Source organism: Bos indicus, chromosome 5, assembly GCF_029378745.1.
Source record: "Bos indicus isolate NIAB-ARS_2022 breed Sahiwal x Tharparkar chromosome 5, NIAB-ARS_B.indTharparkar_mat_pri_1.0, whole genome shotgun sequence".
NCBI classification, from domain to species: Eukaryota; Metazoa; Chordata; class Mammalia; order Artiodactyla; family Bovidae; genus Bos; species Bos indicus.
In genome coordinates this window covers 58,022,480-58,041,258 of record NC_091764.1, presented here as the reverse complement: position 1 = coordinate 58,041,258, position 18,779 = coordinate 58,022,480, and the positions used below count along the sequence as shown (strand labels likewise).

Below are 18,779 nucleotides of genomic sequence, written 5' to 3'. Positions count from 1 at the left end.
TGAGTGAACTCTGGGAGTTGGTGATGGACAGGGAGGCCTGGCGTGCTGTGATTCATGGGGTCTCAAAGAGTCGGACACAACTGAGCAACTGAACTGAACTGAAGCTCAGCAAATTTTTTTTGCCATAAACATTCCCCTCACAAACAGGTCTCTGATAACAATCCTTCCCATAGCCTCAAGCTTCTGCCCACATGCTCATCCTGGAAACATTCTTTGTAAAGATCCTTGAACAAATGTCAATGGTTACTTTATAGATTATTTTCTGAGCACAACTGCAGAAGGCTTTGTGCGTTCTCATGCTTCTCCCAAGAACAATAAGCACCTTAATTGTCTTTCCAGCCAACTCAACTGAAGAAAGGAAAGAACAAGTCAGAATCACAAGACCTAACTCCTTCATTCCGGGGCCGTGCCTGCGGAATGAGGACAGGGGGTTGGGGCCATGCTTCCATTTTGTCAGTAATGCCTAACATGGCTCCCAACAATGCACCTATAGGCACATATTTTTGACAAAGCAGGCAAGTATATACAATGGAGAAAAGACAGCTTCTTCAATAAGTGGTGCTGGGAAAACTAGATAGCAACATGTAAAAGAATGAAACAAGAACACTTTCTAACCAAATACACAAAAATAAACTCAAAATGGAGTAAAGATTTAAATGTAAGGCCAGAAACTATAAAGCTCTTAGAGGAAAATATAGGCAGTCCTCTTTGACATACATCAAAACAAGATGATTAGTAACAAGAAGAGTGCCTGTAGGCAGGCTTTTCTCAATGAGATTGAAGATCTATTGCTTGTACTTCTTTTTAAATTTTTGCTTCCTCTTTATTTCATATATCAGTACACTAATTTTTTATTTAATTTCATATTTTTAGTATTTTATAAAATTATAATTGATAACATTTATCAATACCATGTTTATATGTATATATATGTTTATAATGAATTATATTTTGCTTTTATTTTTGTACTTTGTATATGACATATATCTTGCTCAATTTTAAAACCAGGTGGTATTCCTTGGGTTATTCCTTGAAATACTATTGGTGCGTCTGCAGACACACTTACTTAGACAAAGAGTTCCATTTTGAATCAATAAAAATAGTTTAGAATCCTATTTATGCCACTTGATAGCAATAGTATACTTACTTTGACTTTCATTTATCCACATTTTTCCAACTGGCAATATTTTACATATTTTAACTTTTATTTCTCCAGTTTCCCACAATTACACTTTTGTAATTTTTGACTTTAATAACTATAGGGCCATAAAATAATCATCTCTCGTGCTCATCTCCTGTGAGAACTTCAAAATTAAAACTTGCCGCTGAACAACCTTCAATAGGACAGTGTAGGATCCTACCAAAAATAGATACCCACATAGAAAGGCAAAGGAAAAGCCCAAGCAAGATGGTAGAAGGGGCAAAATAGCATTTAGAATCAAATGCCATACCCGCCAGAGATGCTCGGAGGGCGCAAACAAACCTTGGACACACCAAGACCCAGAGCCCCCACAGAGACTGAGCCAGAACTGTGTTTGAATGTCTCCTGTGGAGGTAAGGGTCAGCAGTGGTCTGCCTCAGGGCATGGGCTCTGGGTGCAGAAGACCTGGGTATGGCATAAGCCCTCTTGGAGGAGGCCGCCATTAACCCTACATAGAGCTGCCAAAACATACACAGGACTAGGGAAACAGACTCGTGGAGAGCTCAAACAAAATCTTGTGTGAGCCAGGACCCAGAAGAAAGGAGCAGTGAGCCAAAAGAGACTGACCCAGACTTGCCCGTGAGTGTCCATCAGTCTTCAGCAGAGGCATGCATCAGTCGAGGCCTGCTGCAGGGTCAGGGACACTGAGTGCAGGAGTGCACGCATGGGACCTTTTGAAGGAGATCACCATTATCTTCATTACCTCCACCATAGTTTGGTCTCAGGTCAAACAACAGGGAGGGAACACAGCCCTGCCCATCAACAGAAAATTGGATTCGAGATTTATTGAGCATGGCCTGCCCATCAAACCAAGACCCAGTTTCCCCCTCAGTCAATCTCTCCCATCAGGAAAATTCCATAAGCCTCTTATCCTTCTCCATCAGAGGGCAGACAGAATGAAAACCACAATCACAGAAAACTAACCAGTCTGATCACATGGACCACAGCCTTGTCTAACTCAGTGAAACTATGAGCCATGCTGTGTAGGGCCAGCCAAGACGGACGGGTCATAGTGGAGAGTTCTGACAAAATGTGGTCCACTGGAAAAGGGAATGGCAAACCACTTCAGTATTCTTGCCATGAGAACTGCATGAACATTATGAAAAGGCAAAAAGATAGGACACTGAAAGATGAACTCCCCAGATCGGTAGGTCCCCAATAGGCTATGGGAGATCAGCGGAGAAAACAAATCCACAAAGAATGAAGGAGGAATGGGTAGGCCTATTTCTTCTGCAGGGGATCTTCCCAACCCAAGAATTTAAACTGTGAATTCCTGCATTGCAGGCTGATTTTTACCAGCTGAGCTACCAGGGAAGCCCTCCCTATAGTTCTGTTCAGTCAGTTCAGTTGCTCACTCATGTCTTACTAGGCTTCCCTGTCCATCACCAACTCCCAGAGCTTACTCAGACTCATGTCCATTGAGTCGGTAAAGCCATCCAACCATCTCATCCTCTGTCATCCCCTTCTTCTCCCATCTTCAATCTTTCCCAGCATTAGGGTCTCTTCAAGTGAGTCAGTTCTTCGCATCAGGTGGCCAAAGTATTGGAGCCTCAACTTCAACATCAGTCCTTCCAATGAATATTTAGGAATGATTTACTTTAGGTTTGACTGGTTGGATTTCCTTGCAGTCCAAGGGACTCTCAAGAGTTTTCTCCAACACCACAGTTCAAAAGCATCAATTCTTTAGCACTCCGTTTTCTTTATACTCCAACTCTCACATCCATACATGACTACTGGAAAAACCATAGCTTTGACTACATGGACATTTGTTGGCAAAGTAATATCTCTGCTTTTTAATATGCTGAGATATTAAATTGATCTAGGTATTAGATTGACCAACTGATCTAGGTTGGTTACCGCTTTTCTTCCAAGGAGTAGGTGTCTTTTAATTTCATGGCTGCAATTACTATCTGCAGTGATTTTGGACCCCAAAAAGATAAATTCTCTCACTGTTTCCATTTTGTCACCATCTATTTGCCATGAAGTGATGAGATGGGATGCCATGATCATAGTTTTCTGAATGTTGAGTTTTAAGCCAGTTTTTTCACACTCCTCTTTCACTTTCATCAAGAGGCTCTTTAGTTCTTTGCTTTCTACCATAAGGGTGATGTAGTCTGAATATCTGAGGTTATCGATAGTTCTCCCAGCAATCTTGATTCCAGCTTGTGCTTCATTTCACATGATGTATACTACATATAAGTTAAGTAAGCAGGGTAATATACAGCCTTGACATACTCCTTTCCCAATTTGGAACCAGTCTGTTGTTCCATGTCCAGTTCTAACTGTTGCTTCTTGACCTGCATACAGATTTCTCAGGAGGCAGGTCAGGTGGTGTGGTATTCCCATCTCTTTCAGAATTTTCCACAGTTTGCTGTGGTCCACACACTCAATACAACAGAAATAGATGTTTTTCTGAACTCTCTTGCTTTTTTGATGATCCAATGGATGTTGGCAATTTGATCTCTGGTTCCTCTGCCTTTTCTAAATCCAGCTTGAACATCTGGAAGTTCATGGTTCACATACTGTTGAAGCCTGGCTTGGAGAATTTTGAGCATTACTTTACTAGTGTGTGACATGTGTGCAATTGTGCAGTAGTTTGAACATTCTTTGGCATTGACTTTCTGTGGGATTGGAATGAAAACTGACCTTTTCCAGTCCTGTGGCCACTGCTGAGTTTTCCAAATTGGTTGGCATATTGAGTGCAGCATTTTCACAGCATCATCTTTAGGATTTGAAAGAGCTCAACTGGAATTCTGTCACTTTTACTAGCTTTGTTCATAGTGATTCTTCCTAAGGCCCACTTGACTTCACATTCTAGGATGTCTGGCTCTAGGTGAGTGATCACACCATTATCGTTTTCTGGGTCATGAAGATCTTTTTGTATAGTTCTGTGTATTCTTACCACCTCTTCTTAATATCTTCTGCTTCTGTTAGGTCTGTACCATTTCTGTCCTTTATTGTGCCCATCTTTGTATGGATGTTCCCTTGGTATTTCTAATTTTCTTGAAGAGATCTCTAGTCTTTCCCATTCTATTGTTTTCCTCTATTTCTTTGTATTGATCACTGAGGAAGGCTTTCTTATCTCTCCTTGCTATTCTTTGGAACTCTCCATTCAAACGGGTATACCTTTCCTTTTCACCTTTGACCTTTGCTTCTCTTTTCTCAGCTATTTGTAGAGCCTCCTATGGTAACCATTTTGCCTTTTTACATTTCTTTTTCTTGGGGATGGTCTTGATCTCTGCCTCCTGTACAATGTCCTAAACCTCTATCCATAGTTATTTAGGCACTCTATCAGATCTAATCCCTTGAATCTATTTGTCCCTTCTACTGTATAATTGTACGGGATTTGATTTAGGTCATATCTGAATGGTTTGGTTGTTTACCCTACTTTCTTCAATTTCAGTCTTAATTTGGCAATAAGGAGCTTATGATCTGAGCCACAGTCAGCTTCTGGTTTTGTTTTTGCTGACTGTATAGAGCTTTTCCATCGTTGGCTGCAAAGAATGTAATCAATCTGACTTCATACTTGACCATCTGGTATTGTCCATATGTAGAGTCTTTTCTTGTGTTGTTGGAAGAGGGCATTTGCTTTGATGAGTGCGTTCTCTTGGCAAAGCTCTGTCAGCCTTTGCCCTGCTTCATTTTGTACTCCAAGGCCAAATTTGCCTGTTACTCCAAGTATCTCTTGGCTTCCTACTTTTGCATTCCAGTCCCCTATAATGAAAAGGACATCTTTTTTGTGTATTAGTTCTAGAAGGTCTCATAGGTCTTCATAGAACCATTCAACTTCAGCTTTTTCAGCATTACTGGTGGGGGCATAGATTTGGATTACTGTGATGTTGAACAGGTTGCCTTGAAAACGAACAGAGATCATTCTGTCGTTTTTGAGATTGCATCCAAGCACTGCATTTCAGACTCTTTTGTTGACTATGATGGCTACTCCATTTCTTCTAAGGAATTCTGGCCCACAGTAGTAGATATAATGGTCAAATGAGTTAAATTCACACATTCCAGTCCATTTTAGTTCATTGATTACTAAAACGTTGATGTTCACTCTTGCCGTCTCCTGTTTGACCACCTCCAATTTGCCTTGATTCATGGACCTAGCGTTTCAGGTGCCTATGCAGTATTACTCTTTACAGCATAAGACCCACCAACATTATTGCCATACATCGACATGAATCAGCCACAGGTCCACACATATACCTCAATCATGAACCACCATCCCTTCTCCCTCCCGACTCCATCCCTCTGGATTACCCCAGAGCACCAACTTTGTGTGCCCTGCTTCATTCATCAAACTTGCACTGGTCATCTATTTTTCATATGGTAATATACATGTCTCAATGCTATTCTCTCAAATCATCCCATCCTCGCCTTCTCCCACAGTCCAAGTGTCTGTTCTTTACATGTGTCTCTTTTGCTGCCTTGCACATAGGATCATCATTACCATCTTTCTAAGTCTCATATATACGAGTTAATATACCATATTGGTGTTTCTTTCTGACTTACTCCACTCTGTGTAATCGGTTCCAATTTCATCCACCCCATTAACACTGACTCAAATGTCTTTGTTTTTTTGTTTTTTTTTTTAATAGCTGAGTAATATTCCATTGGGTATAACTTCTAACTATTTGAGCTCTCACTGGCCTGGCTTTAAGCTAGACCTTGTCTTTACCAATATCTTCAATCCTTCCATCATATAGATTTTATAAATCATTACCTTCTAATATTTGACCTATTTCCCTCCAGAACTACAAATCCTCGCTGTGCCTCCTATCCATTGTTTATACCAAGCTTTGAAAGTCCTTCCCTTTCTCCCATCTCCTGCTGCTTCTGCTGCTGCTGCTGCTAAGTCACTTCAGTAGTGTCCAACTCTGGTGTGACCCCATAGACAGCATCCCACTAGGCTCCCCCATCCCTGGGCCTTGTTAACTCATAGCAATACAAGCCTACCTCAAAAAATAAGAGAAACATCAAACAAACCACCTAACTTTACACCTAAAGTAACTAGAAGAAGAACAGAAGAACCCCAAAGTTAGTAGAAGGAAAGAAATCATAAAAATCAGAGCAGAAATAAATGAAAAAGAAACAAGGGTGACTATAGCAAAGATCAACCAAGCTAAAAGCTCATTGAGAAGATAAATGGATAAACTGTTAGCCAGACTCATCAAGAATAAAAAGGAAGAATCAAATCAATCAAATTAGAAATGAAAATGGAGAAATCACAACAGACAACACAGAAATACAAAAGAGACTATGAGCAATTATATGTCAATAAAATGGAAAACTTAGAAGAAATGGAAAAATTCTTAGAAAAATATAACCTTCTAAAACTGAACCCGGAAGAAATAGAAAGTCTTAACAGACTCATCACAAACATGGAAATCGAGGTCATAATTTTAAAAATCTTCCAACAAACAAAAGTCCAGGACCAGATGGCTTCACAGGTAAATTCTACCAAAAATTTAGAGAATAACTAACAGCTATCTTCCTCAAACTTTTCCAGAAAATTGCAGAGGAAGGTAAACACCCAAACTCATTCTATGAGCCCACCGTCACCCTGATACCAGACAAAGATGCCACAAAAAAAGTGAGCATTATTGTTATTATTTCTGAGTATATTGACATATTGACTGTTATGTGGGTTGTGACTATTTCCCCCAGTTTTTTACTCGTCTTCAGCTTGTTTGTGGATTTTCCTGAAATATAATCTCAAGTTACATTTCATAAAGAATTCATATTTTTCTTATTATGACATTTTTCATACTTTATACTTTTAAATGAGATGATATTATATTTTACAATCTATATTTGTTTAGTAGTACAATTAAGTAGTGATCTTGCCTGGTGGCTCAGATGGTAAAGCGTCTGTCTATAATGCAGGTAGACCCAGCGTCAATCCCTGTGTCCGGAAGATCCTCTGGAAAAGGAAGTGGCAACCCACTCACTCCAGTACTCTTGCCTGAAAAATCCCATGGACGGAGGAGCCTGGCAGGCTACAGCCCATGGGGTCACAAAGAGTCAGACACAACTGAGCGACCTCACTTTTACAGTTAAATATTTTATTTTTAATTTTCATGGTTTTCAAAATTGCTCATTCTTTTTGACATCTTGTGAAGAGAATTGACCTGTATTTTTTTTTATTCTGTGATTACCCTCAATATATATTTGGGTTTTTTTATGCTTTCTCATTTTATTTTTTTTATAATTTTGACTAAATGCATATAAAATAAAATTTACTATCTCAGCTTATTTAAAGGAGTATTAAGTACATTTTTATTGCTGTGCATTACCCATAATAGGTTAACACACATATTCAATATTGGTTTTTCTTTTCATGTCCACAAGTAATTGACATCCAGAGAATAGTTCCAAACAAAGCTCTAACTCAAACTGATTTTTTACTTTCTTTTTCTTGTTTTGAACTAAATTGAAGGATACTATTGACAGTGTCTTATGTTGAATGGTAATGCTTTCTTTTTGTTATCAATATTAGTTCATATTTAAGAATAAGTGTTACTCATCTTTTAACACCATACTCCTGTCATTGAATAGAGTTTTCCTGTGCTATACACTAGGTACTCATTACTCATCTATATTATACATAATGTGTATACATGTTGATCCCAATATCTTAATTCACTCATCATACCTTCCCCCACCCCATGGTAGGACTATACATTTGTGTTCTACATCTGTGTCTCTATTTTTGCTTTGAGAATAAGTTCATCTGTAATATTTTCTAGATTCCACATGTAAGTGATATTAAATGATATTGGTTTTTCTCTTTCTGACATACTTCACTTTATATAACAGTCTCTAGGTCCATCTATGTCTTTGCAAATGGCACTGTTTCTTTCCTTTTTGGGCTGATATTCCATTGTATATATATACCAAATCTTCTTTTTCCATTCCTCTCTGGATGGACATTTGGGTTACTTCCATGCCCTGGTTATTGTAAATAGTGCTGCAATGAACATTCAAGTGCACATATCTTCTTTAATTATTATTTTCTCCAAGTATATCCCCAGGAGTGGGAATGCTGGGCCATATGTTAGTTTTATTTTTAGTTTTTTGAGAAAACTTCATATTGTTCTCCATAGTGACTGTATCAATTTACATTCCCACCAATAGTGTAGGAGCATTCTGTTTTCTCCACACTCTCTCCAGCATATAAGGTTTGTAGAATGTTTTTATTGTGGGCATTCTAACTGGCATGAGGTGATACCTCACTGTAGTTTTGTTTGCATTTCTCTAATAAAACAGACTGGTTCCAAATAGGAAAAGGTGTATGTCAAGGCTATATATTGTCACCCTGCCTATTTAACTTATATGCAGAGTACATCATGGGAAATGCTGGGCTTGAGGAAACACAAGCTGGAATCAAGATTGCCAGGAGAAATATCAAAAACCTCAGATATGCAGATGACACCACCCTTATGGCAGAAAGTGAAGAAGAACTAAAGAGCCTCTTGATGAAAGTGAAAAAGGAGAGTGAAAAAGTTGGTTTAGAGCTCAACATTCAGAAAACTAAGATCATGGCATCTGGTCCCATCACTTCATGGGAAATAGATGGGGAAACAGTGGCTGACTTTATTTTTCTGGGCTCCAAAATCACTGCAGATGGTGACTGCAGCCATGAAATTAAAAGACGCTTACTCCTTGGAAGGAAAGTTATGACCAACCTAGACAGCATATTAAAAAGCAGAGACATTACTTTGTCAAAAAAGGTCCATCTAGTCAAGGCTATGGTTTTTCCAGTGGTCATGTATGGATGTGAAAGTTGGACTATAAAGAAAGCTGAGAGCCAAAGAATTGATACTTTTGAACTGCAGTATTGGAGAAGACTCTTGAGAGTCCCTTGGACTGCAAAGAGATCCAACCCAGTTCATCTTAAAAGAGATCAGTCCTGGGTGTTCATTGGTAGGACAGATGCTGAAGCTGAAACTCCAGTACTTTGGCCACTTCATGCAAAGAGTTGACTCATTGGAAAAGACCCTGATGCTGGGAGGGATTGGGGGCAGGAGGAGAAGGGGATGACAGAAGATGAGATGGTTGGATGGCATCACCAACTCAATGAACATGGGTCTGGGTGAACTCTGGGAGTTGGTGATGGACAGAGAGGCCTGGCCTGCTGTGGTTCATGGGGTAGCAAAGAGTCAGACACGACTGAGTGAATGAACTGAACTGAATACTTAAGTGATGGTGAGCATATTTTCATGTGTTTGTTGGCCTTCTGTATCTCTTCATTGAAGAAATGTCTATTTAGTTCTTTTGGCCATTTTTTGACTGGGATGTTTGTTCTTGTTTTTTGTTTGTTTTGTTTTGTTTTGTTTTTCTGGTAAGGTGCTGCATGCACTACTTGTATATTTTGGGGATTAATTCCTTTTCAGTTGCTTTGTTTCCAAATATTTTCTCCATTTCTGAGTTTTGTCTTTTTGTTTTGTTTATGGTTTCCATTGTTGTGTAAAGGATTTTAAGTTTCATTAGATCCCGTTTATTTATTTTTGCTTTATTGTAACTTGTACTATTCGAGGAGATGGGTCAAAAAAGATCTTGCTGTGATATATATCAAAGAGTGTTCTGCTTCTGATTTCCTCTAAGAGTTTCATAGTGTCTGACCTTACATCTAGGTCTTCAGTCCATTTTGATCATGGTATGGTGTTAAGGAGTGTTCTAATTTCATTCTTTTGGATGTATATGTCCAGTTTTCCCAGAACCACTTATTGGAGAGACTGTCTTTTCTCCATTATATGTTCTTGCAAAGATAAGCAGATGTTGGGTCAAAGAGTACAAACTTTCAGTAATAAAACAAATAAATTCTGAGGATGTAATGTATAGCATTGTGATTATAGTTAATAATACTGTATTATATACAAGAAAGTTGCTAAGAAAGTAGATCTTATATGATTTCACCTCAAAAAAGGAAACGGTAACTATGTAATGTGATGGTGTTGTTAGTTCATTCTATGGTGGTAATCGTTTTGCAATATACAAGTGTGAAATCAACATATTGTACAACTTAATTTATAAAATTGTATATGTCAGTTATATCTCAATAAAGCTGGAAAAAATAAAACCTAAACAAGAATAGTGTAACTCATTACCACCTCCTTCCACCCTCATCCCTTCCTCTTGGACATTAAAATTTGTTCAGAGAAAAGGGATTAGAATATCTTTTGTTTTCATTTTCTAGATTGTATAGGAATGCTAGTATTTCAAAAACAACATCTCTTTATTTTATGGTTGAATACTAGTCTATTATATGCATATATGTACAACATCTTCTTTATCTTTTCATCTGTTGATAAACACTTAGGTTGCATCCATATCTTGGCAGTTGTAAATAATGTTCCATAAATATTGGCATGCAAGTATCTTTTCAAATTAATGTTTTAATTTTCTTCAGATAAGTACCCAGGAGTGGAACTGCTAGATCATATGACAGTTCTATTTTTAGTCTTTTGAGGAACCCCAAAACCATTTTCCAGAGTGGTTGCACCAATTCACATTCTCAGCAGCAATTTACTAGGGTTCCCTTTTGTCTTCATTTTCCCAACATTTTTTTATGGTCTTTTTGATGATAGCCATTAAGGCTGAGCACTGAAGAATTGATGCTTTTGAACTGTGGTGTTGGAGAAGACTCTTGAGAGTCCCTTGGACTGCAAGGAGATCCAACCAGTCTATTCTGAAGGAGATCAGCCCTGAGATTTCTTTGGAAGGAATTATGCTAATGCTGAAACTCCAGTGCTTTGGCCACTTCATGCAAAGAGTTGACTCATTGGAAAAGACTCTGATGCTGGGAGGGATTGGGGGCAGGAGGAGAAGGGGACGACAGAGGATGAGATGGCTAGATAGCATCACTGACTCAATGGACGTGAGTCTGGGTCAACTCCAGGAGTTGGTGATGGTCAGGGAGGCCTGGCATGCTGCAATTCATGGGGTCGAAAAGAGTCAGACACAACTGAGCGACTGAACTGAACTGAACTGATTCTGACGCAGGTGTGAGGTAATATCTCACGGTGGATGGACCGGGAGGGTATCACGCTAAATGAAATAAGTCAGCAACAGAAAGACAAACACTGTATGCTATCACTTTCTTAAGGAATCTATAAAATGAAAGAAACGAATATAACAAAACAGAAACAGGCTTACACAATTAAAGAACAAACTGTGGTTACCAGGGGGAAGAGAGGAAAGCAGGGGCAAGATAGGGGTATACAGCCCTTGACATTCTCTCCGAGTGTATGTGAGTGGGATAATGCTGGGTTTTTTTCACTTCATGGGGTTTCTCTTTCTCTCATACATGGTAAGTCAAGGGTAGGAATAACGTTACCTTTAATGTTTTTATTTTAACACGCTTGGAAGAAATACCATAAAGTTACTAATGTCTGGATGTGATTCTTCCTTAATTTCTCGAGCCACTGAAAGTGTCATATAGTGTTTACATTCCTTGGATACAATTCTTACATCACCATTTAGCCTCATATCTCCTTTCACCCAGTCATGTTTCTTAGAGTCTTAAATACTGCTCTACTTAAGTTGAGTCTTACATATTAAGGTCATTGATACCCAAATTAATCAGCTTGGAGCATGCCACAATTCATTATAAAATTAGTAACTTTTTGGTCATCTCAACAAGGATTGACTGAATGAAAAATTTTGTGAATGTGGTAAAACTAATAGAATTTTTATACCTTTAACCTTAAATACTGAAGCTAATCACTGAATAATGACTATGACCCGGACCCACCAATTGTTCTTGTTTACTGTCTTAGATTGTTTAAGAACCTTAGTTCTCTATAGGTGATACGCCCTTCACATTGTATGATAATATGCTATACAAGTCAGTCTTATTGCATATAATTAGTGTGTTCTGTTCATTAGTCCCAAGGGTAACTTTTCTTTGTGTAGTTTTGCTTCTTTTACCTTCTCAGTGAATCCCTTGAGTATGTAAGTAAGTAAATAAATGATAAAAGAAAGCACATTCATTTAGTGTGTGAAATTAACTATAAAACATCTCCCTATTTGGAGGATATACCAACACTTTTGTCAAAAGTGCCTGGATTTTTTCTATTTCCACATGTAAGGAATAGAAGAATGTATTATACTAATAATATATATGATATCATTTGGACATATTCACGTAAATTCTAGAGAATTTATCTTATTTTGGATAAAATCAAATAAAGTAGCTTCTACTACCCAAGTCCAGAATGTTGGCCTCAGTTTACATTTTCATACAAGAGTGATGTGGGAGGGGAAATTTTACAGAAGCACAGAATACATTCCAACTTTTGGCATTGAGTTATAACTTAAAAGTTATTTTTCTTTCAATTTCTTGCTGAAATAATATTGTTTTAGACTTTGAGTAGATTGATCATCCATTTTTTCTCCCTTTTCACATCTTAGGCAAAAATATAGGACAATGCAAGAAATAAGGTAAATGCTTTAGAGGTTGGATCTTTTGTTTTAATTGTGAATTAAGGTAGTTTTCTGGAAATCAAAGGCAGATATATATAAGCAGTTTGATCTTTTTCTTTCTGGATAATTGTTTTTCATCTTTTTTGTATAGAAATATAACATATATAAATGCTGTCTATTCATAAAATGATTTAAATCTGTCCATTGGGGTTTTTATTAACTGCATAAACTTAACAATGAAAAAGTTGAGAAAAGAAGACTAATAAAATTATCTCAAAAAAGATACATCCTCACTTATAGTCAAAATTTGGCCATATTTTAGTTATCAATTTCTTCTGCACAATTATATCCTCTTAAAAATACATCTAGTCATAAATTAAACATAGAAGTTATTAAGATACTTATTAAATGAAAATATATGTGAAGAACAGATTATTTTCATTTAGCAGATAATAATATTAAGCATTATTTGATACAGAAGATATCATTAATTATTCTAAATCTTTCCTCATTTAATTCTGGAAATTATTGTGATATTCACACAAACCCTCTGGACTAGATCAAATTTTATCTTTTTCCTGCTGCTGCTGCTGCTAAGTTGCTTCAGTCATGTCCGACTCTGTGCGACCCCATAGATGGCAGCCCACCAGACTCCTCCGTCCCTGGGATTCTCCAGGCAAAAACACTGGAGTGGGTTGTCATTTCCTCCTCCAATGCTTGAAAGTGAAAAGTGAAAGTGAAGTCGCTCAGTCGTGTCCGACTCTTCTCGACCCCATGGACTGCAGCCTACCAGACAACCCCGTCCATGGGATTTTCCAGGCAAGAGTACTGGAGTGGGTTGCCATTGCCTTCTCCGTTTATCCTTTTTTTTTTTTAATATAAGTTTATTTATTTTAATTGGAGGCTAATTACTTTACAATATTGTTTTGGTTTTGCCATACATCAACATGAATCCGCCACAGGGGTACATGTGTTCCCCATCCTAAACCCCCTCCCACCTCCCTCTCCATCCCATCCCTCTAGGTCATCCCAATGCACCAGCCCCGAGCATCCTCTATCATGCATCGAACCTGGACTGGCGATTCGTTTCACATATTATACATATTTTAATGCCATTCTCCCAAATCATCCCACCCTTTCCCTCTCCCACAGAATCCAGAAGACTGTTTTATACATCAGTGTCTCTTTTACTGTCTCACATACAGGGTTATCTCTACCATCTTTCTAAATTCCACATATATGCAATAGTATACTGTATTGGTGTTTTTCTTTCTGGCTTACTTCACTCTGTATAATAGGCTCTAGTTTCATCCACCTCATTACAACTGATTCAAATGTATTCTTTTTAATGCCTGAGTAATACTCCATTGTGTATATGTACTTTGTTTGTTTCTTTTACCTCTTTGATTTCTTTCACCAGTGTTTTATAGTTTTTTATATATAGGTCTTTAGTTTCTTTAGGTAGATATATTCCTAAGTATTTTATTCTTTCCATTGCAATGGTGAATGGAATTGTTCCCTTAATTTCTCTTTCAGTTTTCTCATTATTAGTGTATAGGAATGCAAGGGATTTCTGTGTGTTGATCTTATATCCTGCAACTTTACTATATTCATTGATTAGCTCTAGTAATTTTCTGGTGGGGTCTTCAGGGTTTTCTATGTAGAGGATCATGTCATCTGCAAACAGTGAGAGTTTTACTTCTTCTTTTCCAATTTGGATTCCTTTTACTTCTTTTTCTGCTCTGATTGCTGTGGCCAAAACTTCCAAAACTATATTGAATAGTAGGTTGAAAGTGGGCACCCTTGTCTTGTTCCTGACTTTAGAGGAAATGCTTTCAATTTTTCACCATTGAGGATAATGTTGTTGTGGGTTTGTCATATATAGCTTTTATTATGTTGAGGTATGTTCCTTCTATTCCTGCTTTCTGGAGAGTTTTTATCATAAATTGATGTTGAATTTTGTCAGAGGCTTTCTCTGCATCTATTGAGATAATCATATGGCTTTTATTTTTCAATTTGTTAATGTGGTGTATTACATTGATTGATTTGCAGATATTGAAGAATCCTCGCATCCCTGGGATAAAGCCCACTTGATCATGGCGTATGATACTTTTCATGAGTTGTTGGATTCTGATTGCTAGAATTTTATTAAGGATTTTTGCATCTATGTTCATCAGTGATATTGGCCTGTAGTTTTCTTTTTTTTGTGGGATCTTTGTCAGGTTTTGGTATTAGGGTGATGGTGGCCTCATAGAATGAGTTTGGAAGTTTACCTTCCTCTGTTATTTTGTGGAAGAGTTTGAGTAGGATAGGTGTCAGCCCTTCTCTAAATTTTTGGTAGAATTCAGCTCTGAAGCGTCTGGACCTGGGCTTTTGTTTGCTGGAAGATTTCTGATTACAGTTTCCATTTCCCTGCTTGTGATGGGTCTGTTAAGATTTTCTATTTCTTCCTGGTTCAGTTTTGGAAAGTTGTACTTTTCTAAGGATTTGTCCATTTCTTCCAAGTTGTCCATTTTATTGGCATATAATTGCTGATAGTAGTCTCTTATGATCCTTTGTTGTCTGTTGTGATCTCTCCATTTTCATTTCTAATTTGATTGATTTTTCTCCCTTTGTTTCTTGTTGAGTCTGGCTAGTGGTTTGTCAATTTTATTTATCCTCTCAAAGAACCAGGGTTTATCTTTTTAAATCACCCTAAGAGACAGCTATTAAGGAAGAAACACATAATTGTACTATACAGGCTTAAATTCTGACATAGAAACTAAGGAAAGGAAACGTAGAATGGTAAGACATTTTAGATACAATATATGATAGATTTTAAAAGAAAGCTGACTATTTGGACATGTTGAGAAAAAGCATTATTACCATCAATTGAAAGTTTTACAGTAATTTTATCTGTTAGGAATCATGTAAATGGTAAACTTCGTATGGAAATAGTGCATCTCATCTACAAGGAGGCTAAGAAGACATGCAGATTAAAAAAAAAAAAAACTGGTATATGTCTTTAAAACAATGTAGCTAATTTCTAAAGTGTGTTTAGAGATTTGAAAACCTTTATTGGAAATGTGGTTGCAAGAGTTTGAATGTTTTTGAATTTACAGAATTATTTCTCCCTTTTATTTATTGTTTATATTCTAAAGTTTTTATTTGTAAAAGTTGTCAACTGTCATAATGGTATCCTTGGGTAAAATCTTGCTAAATAGATGCCTTCCTCAATTTTTCAGAGAATTTTAGCTTTATGTAAAGATTAGTCAAGTTATCCATAAATTCACTTTTAGATCTAAGATACTGTGACTACTTTCTATGATTTTTAAGTCCAATCTGTAATTTTCTGTCTTACCACCCAACTGACACTGATATTCAATTATGTTTTATTGTTGCTCTTTTTGAAGCAATATGATCTATTGTAGTCAGTCTTAAAAATAATATGTGTCATTTGCCCCTTGTTTAAAAAAAAACTATATATGCGTTCTTCACATATAATTTCCATAGATTTTAATTGAATTCACAAACACTCTAAATTTATTCATGTATTTATGACTAAGACCTTGTAGTGGATATTCATTATGATAAAGTTGAAAGGAGCAAAGGTGTTGAATGTAAAAGGCTTTGGGTTCAACATCCCGCTGAATTGCCAACACAGTACATCTTCATTGGCTATGAACTTTAAACTTTGTAGAAATATAAATGCTTAGATCTCACCCAAGGGATTCAGAAGGATTTTATTTGTTGTGTCTTTATATAATATTTATCTTCATTAAAGATTCAACATATTTCTATTAAAAAGCTGAGATTTAGATATGTACCTCAGAAAAAATCTTTTTTTTTTTGAAAAATAAATTTTTTTTAAATTTTATTTTATTTTTAAACTTTACAATATTGTATTAGCCCTGCCAAACATCGAAATGAATCCGCCACAGGCACACCCGCGTTCCCCATCCTGAACCCACCTCCCTCCTCCCTCCCCTACCCTCCCTCTGGGTCGTCCCAGTGCACCAGCCCCAAGCATCCAGTACCGTGCATCGAACCTGGACTGGCGACTCGTTTCATACATGATATTATACATGTTTCAATGCGATTCTCCCAAATCTCCCCACCCTTTCCCTCTCCCACAGAGTCCATAAGACTGATCCATACATCGGTGTCTCTTTTGCTGTCTCGTACACAGGGTTATTGTTACCATCCTTCTAAATTCCATATATATGTGTTAGTATACTGTATTGGTGTTTTTCTTTCTGGCTTACTTCACTCTGTATAATAGGTTCCAGTTTTATCCATCTCATTAGAACTGATTCAAATGTATTCTTTTTAATGGCTGAGTAATACTCCATTGTGTATATGTACCACAGCTTTCTTATCCATTCATCTGCTGATGGGCATCTAGGTTGCTTCCATGTCCTGGCTATTATAAACAGTGCTGTGATGAACATTGGGGTACACGTGTCTCTTTCCCTTCTGGTTTCCTCGGTGTGTATGCCCAGCAGTGGGATTGCTGGATCATAAGACAGTTCTATTTCCAGTTTTTTAAGGAATCTCCACACTGTTCTCCATAGTGGCTGTACTTGCAAATCAAAACCACTATGAGGTACCATTTCACGCCAGTCAGAATGGCTGCAATCCAAAAGTCTACAAGCAATAAATGCTGGAGAGGGTGTGGAGAAAAGAAAAAATCTTTAGGCCTCAATTTCTTTCTCTAAAAAGTGGGGATAGTAATACTCTACTCATAGAGGGGTTTGCAGATATTAACAAGAAAATTTATGTACATTCCCAAAGACAGTGCTTAGCATATTGTTGGCATAAATTTAATGTTAGCTTCTCTCTCATCTATTTTTTTTCTTATTGACTCTCACACCCAATCCTATTAATTTTCTTTTAGATCTTTTTCTCTATGTTTGATAAAATCCCTATGAGATAAATGGGGAACCACTCAGTGCAAACAGAGTTCATTCTTTGGGGTCTGACAGATGACCCAGTGTGGCAGATTGTAGTTTTTCTCTTTCTATTTTTTACCTATGTGTTCAGTGTGACAGGAAACTTAACCATCATGCTTCTCACTCTGCTAGATTCCCGCCTTAAGACACCCATGTATTTCTTTCTACACAATTTCTCCTTTTTAGAAATTCCATTCACAACTGTTTGCATTCCAAGGTTCTTGGTGAGCCTTGTCACAAAGGACAGAACTATTTCCTATATGAGTTGTATGACTCAGTTATTTTTTTTTTTCTCTGGGAATCACTGAATTTTACCTTCTGGGTGCAATGTCTTAATGACCATTATGTGGCCATATGTAAACCCCTCCGTTACACCTCTCTGATGAGCAATAGAGTTTGCCCCAACTTGTACTCAGCTCTTGGGCAACTGGATTCCTGATGATCTTTCCTGCAGTGATCTTAGGGCTCAAGTTGGAATTCTGTGATTCCAATGTCATTGATCATTTTATTTGTGATTCTTCTCCCATCCTACAAATCTCTTGTTCAGGTACACATTTCCTAGAGCTGATGTCCTTTTTCTTGGCTGTGGTGACACTGATGGCCACACTGATGTTAGTGATTCTCTCCTATGCTTATATCATCAAGACAATTCTCAAATTCCCTTCTGTTCAACAAAGGACCAAAGCCTTTTCTACCTGTTCTTCCCACATGTTTGTAGTTTCCATTTCTTATGGAAGCTGCATCTTCATGTACATAAAAGCACCAGCCAATGACAGAGTGACCTTAAAGAAAGGAGTAGCTGTGCTCAATACCTCAGTTGCCCCTTTGCTGAATCCCTTCATTTATACCCTAAGGAACCAGCAAGTGAAACAGGCCTTTAAAGATATGGCCCAGAAAGTTTGGTTTACTTCAAACAAATGAGAAAATTCTAAAATGTATAAAGGAAAAAAATGTTTTCCTTTTAATCTTGGTCTAGTTTGTCTTATTCTGTCTATATTTTTAGATTATATAGCAATTTCAGCCAATTTAGGGCCTCCTTCCCAAGCTATCATTTCCTGCTAGAATTTTTGCTCTACAAATCTGTTCCTTTATCAGTTTCAGGAATGCAGTATTTTAAATGTGATATTTTTCACAGATCACACTGTGAGAAACAAATGTTTTCAAAAAGGCTTTCTATGAGCTATGTGTTAGATAACTTTTCAGGACTAGGCATGTGAATA

General features: G+C 37.3%; 1 pseudogene; it reads left to right on the top strand.

Moving 5' to 3' along the window:
* Window positions 1-17,543: 17,543 nt before the first annotated feature.
* Window positions 17,544-18,480, top strand: LOC139183033 (olfactory receptor 6C75-like; annotated as a pseudogene).
* Window positions 18,481-18,779: the final 299 nt, after the last annotated feature.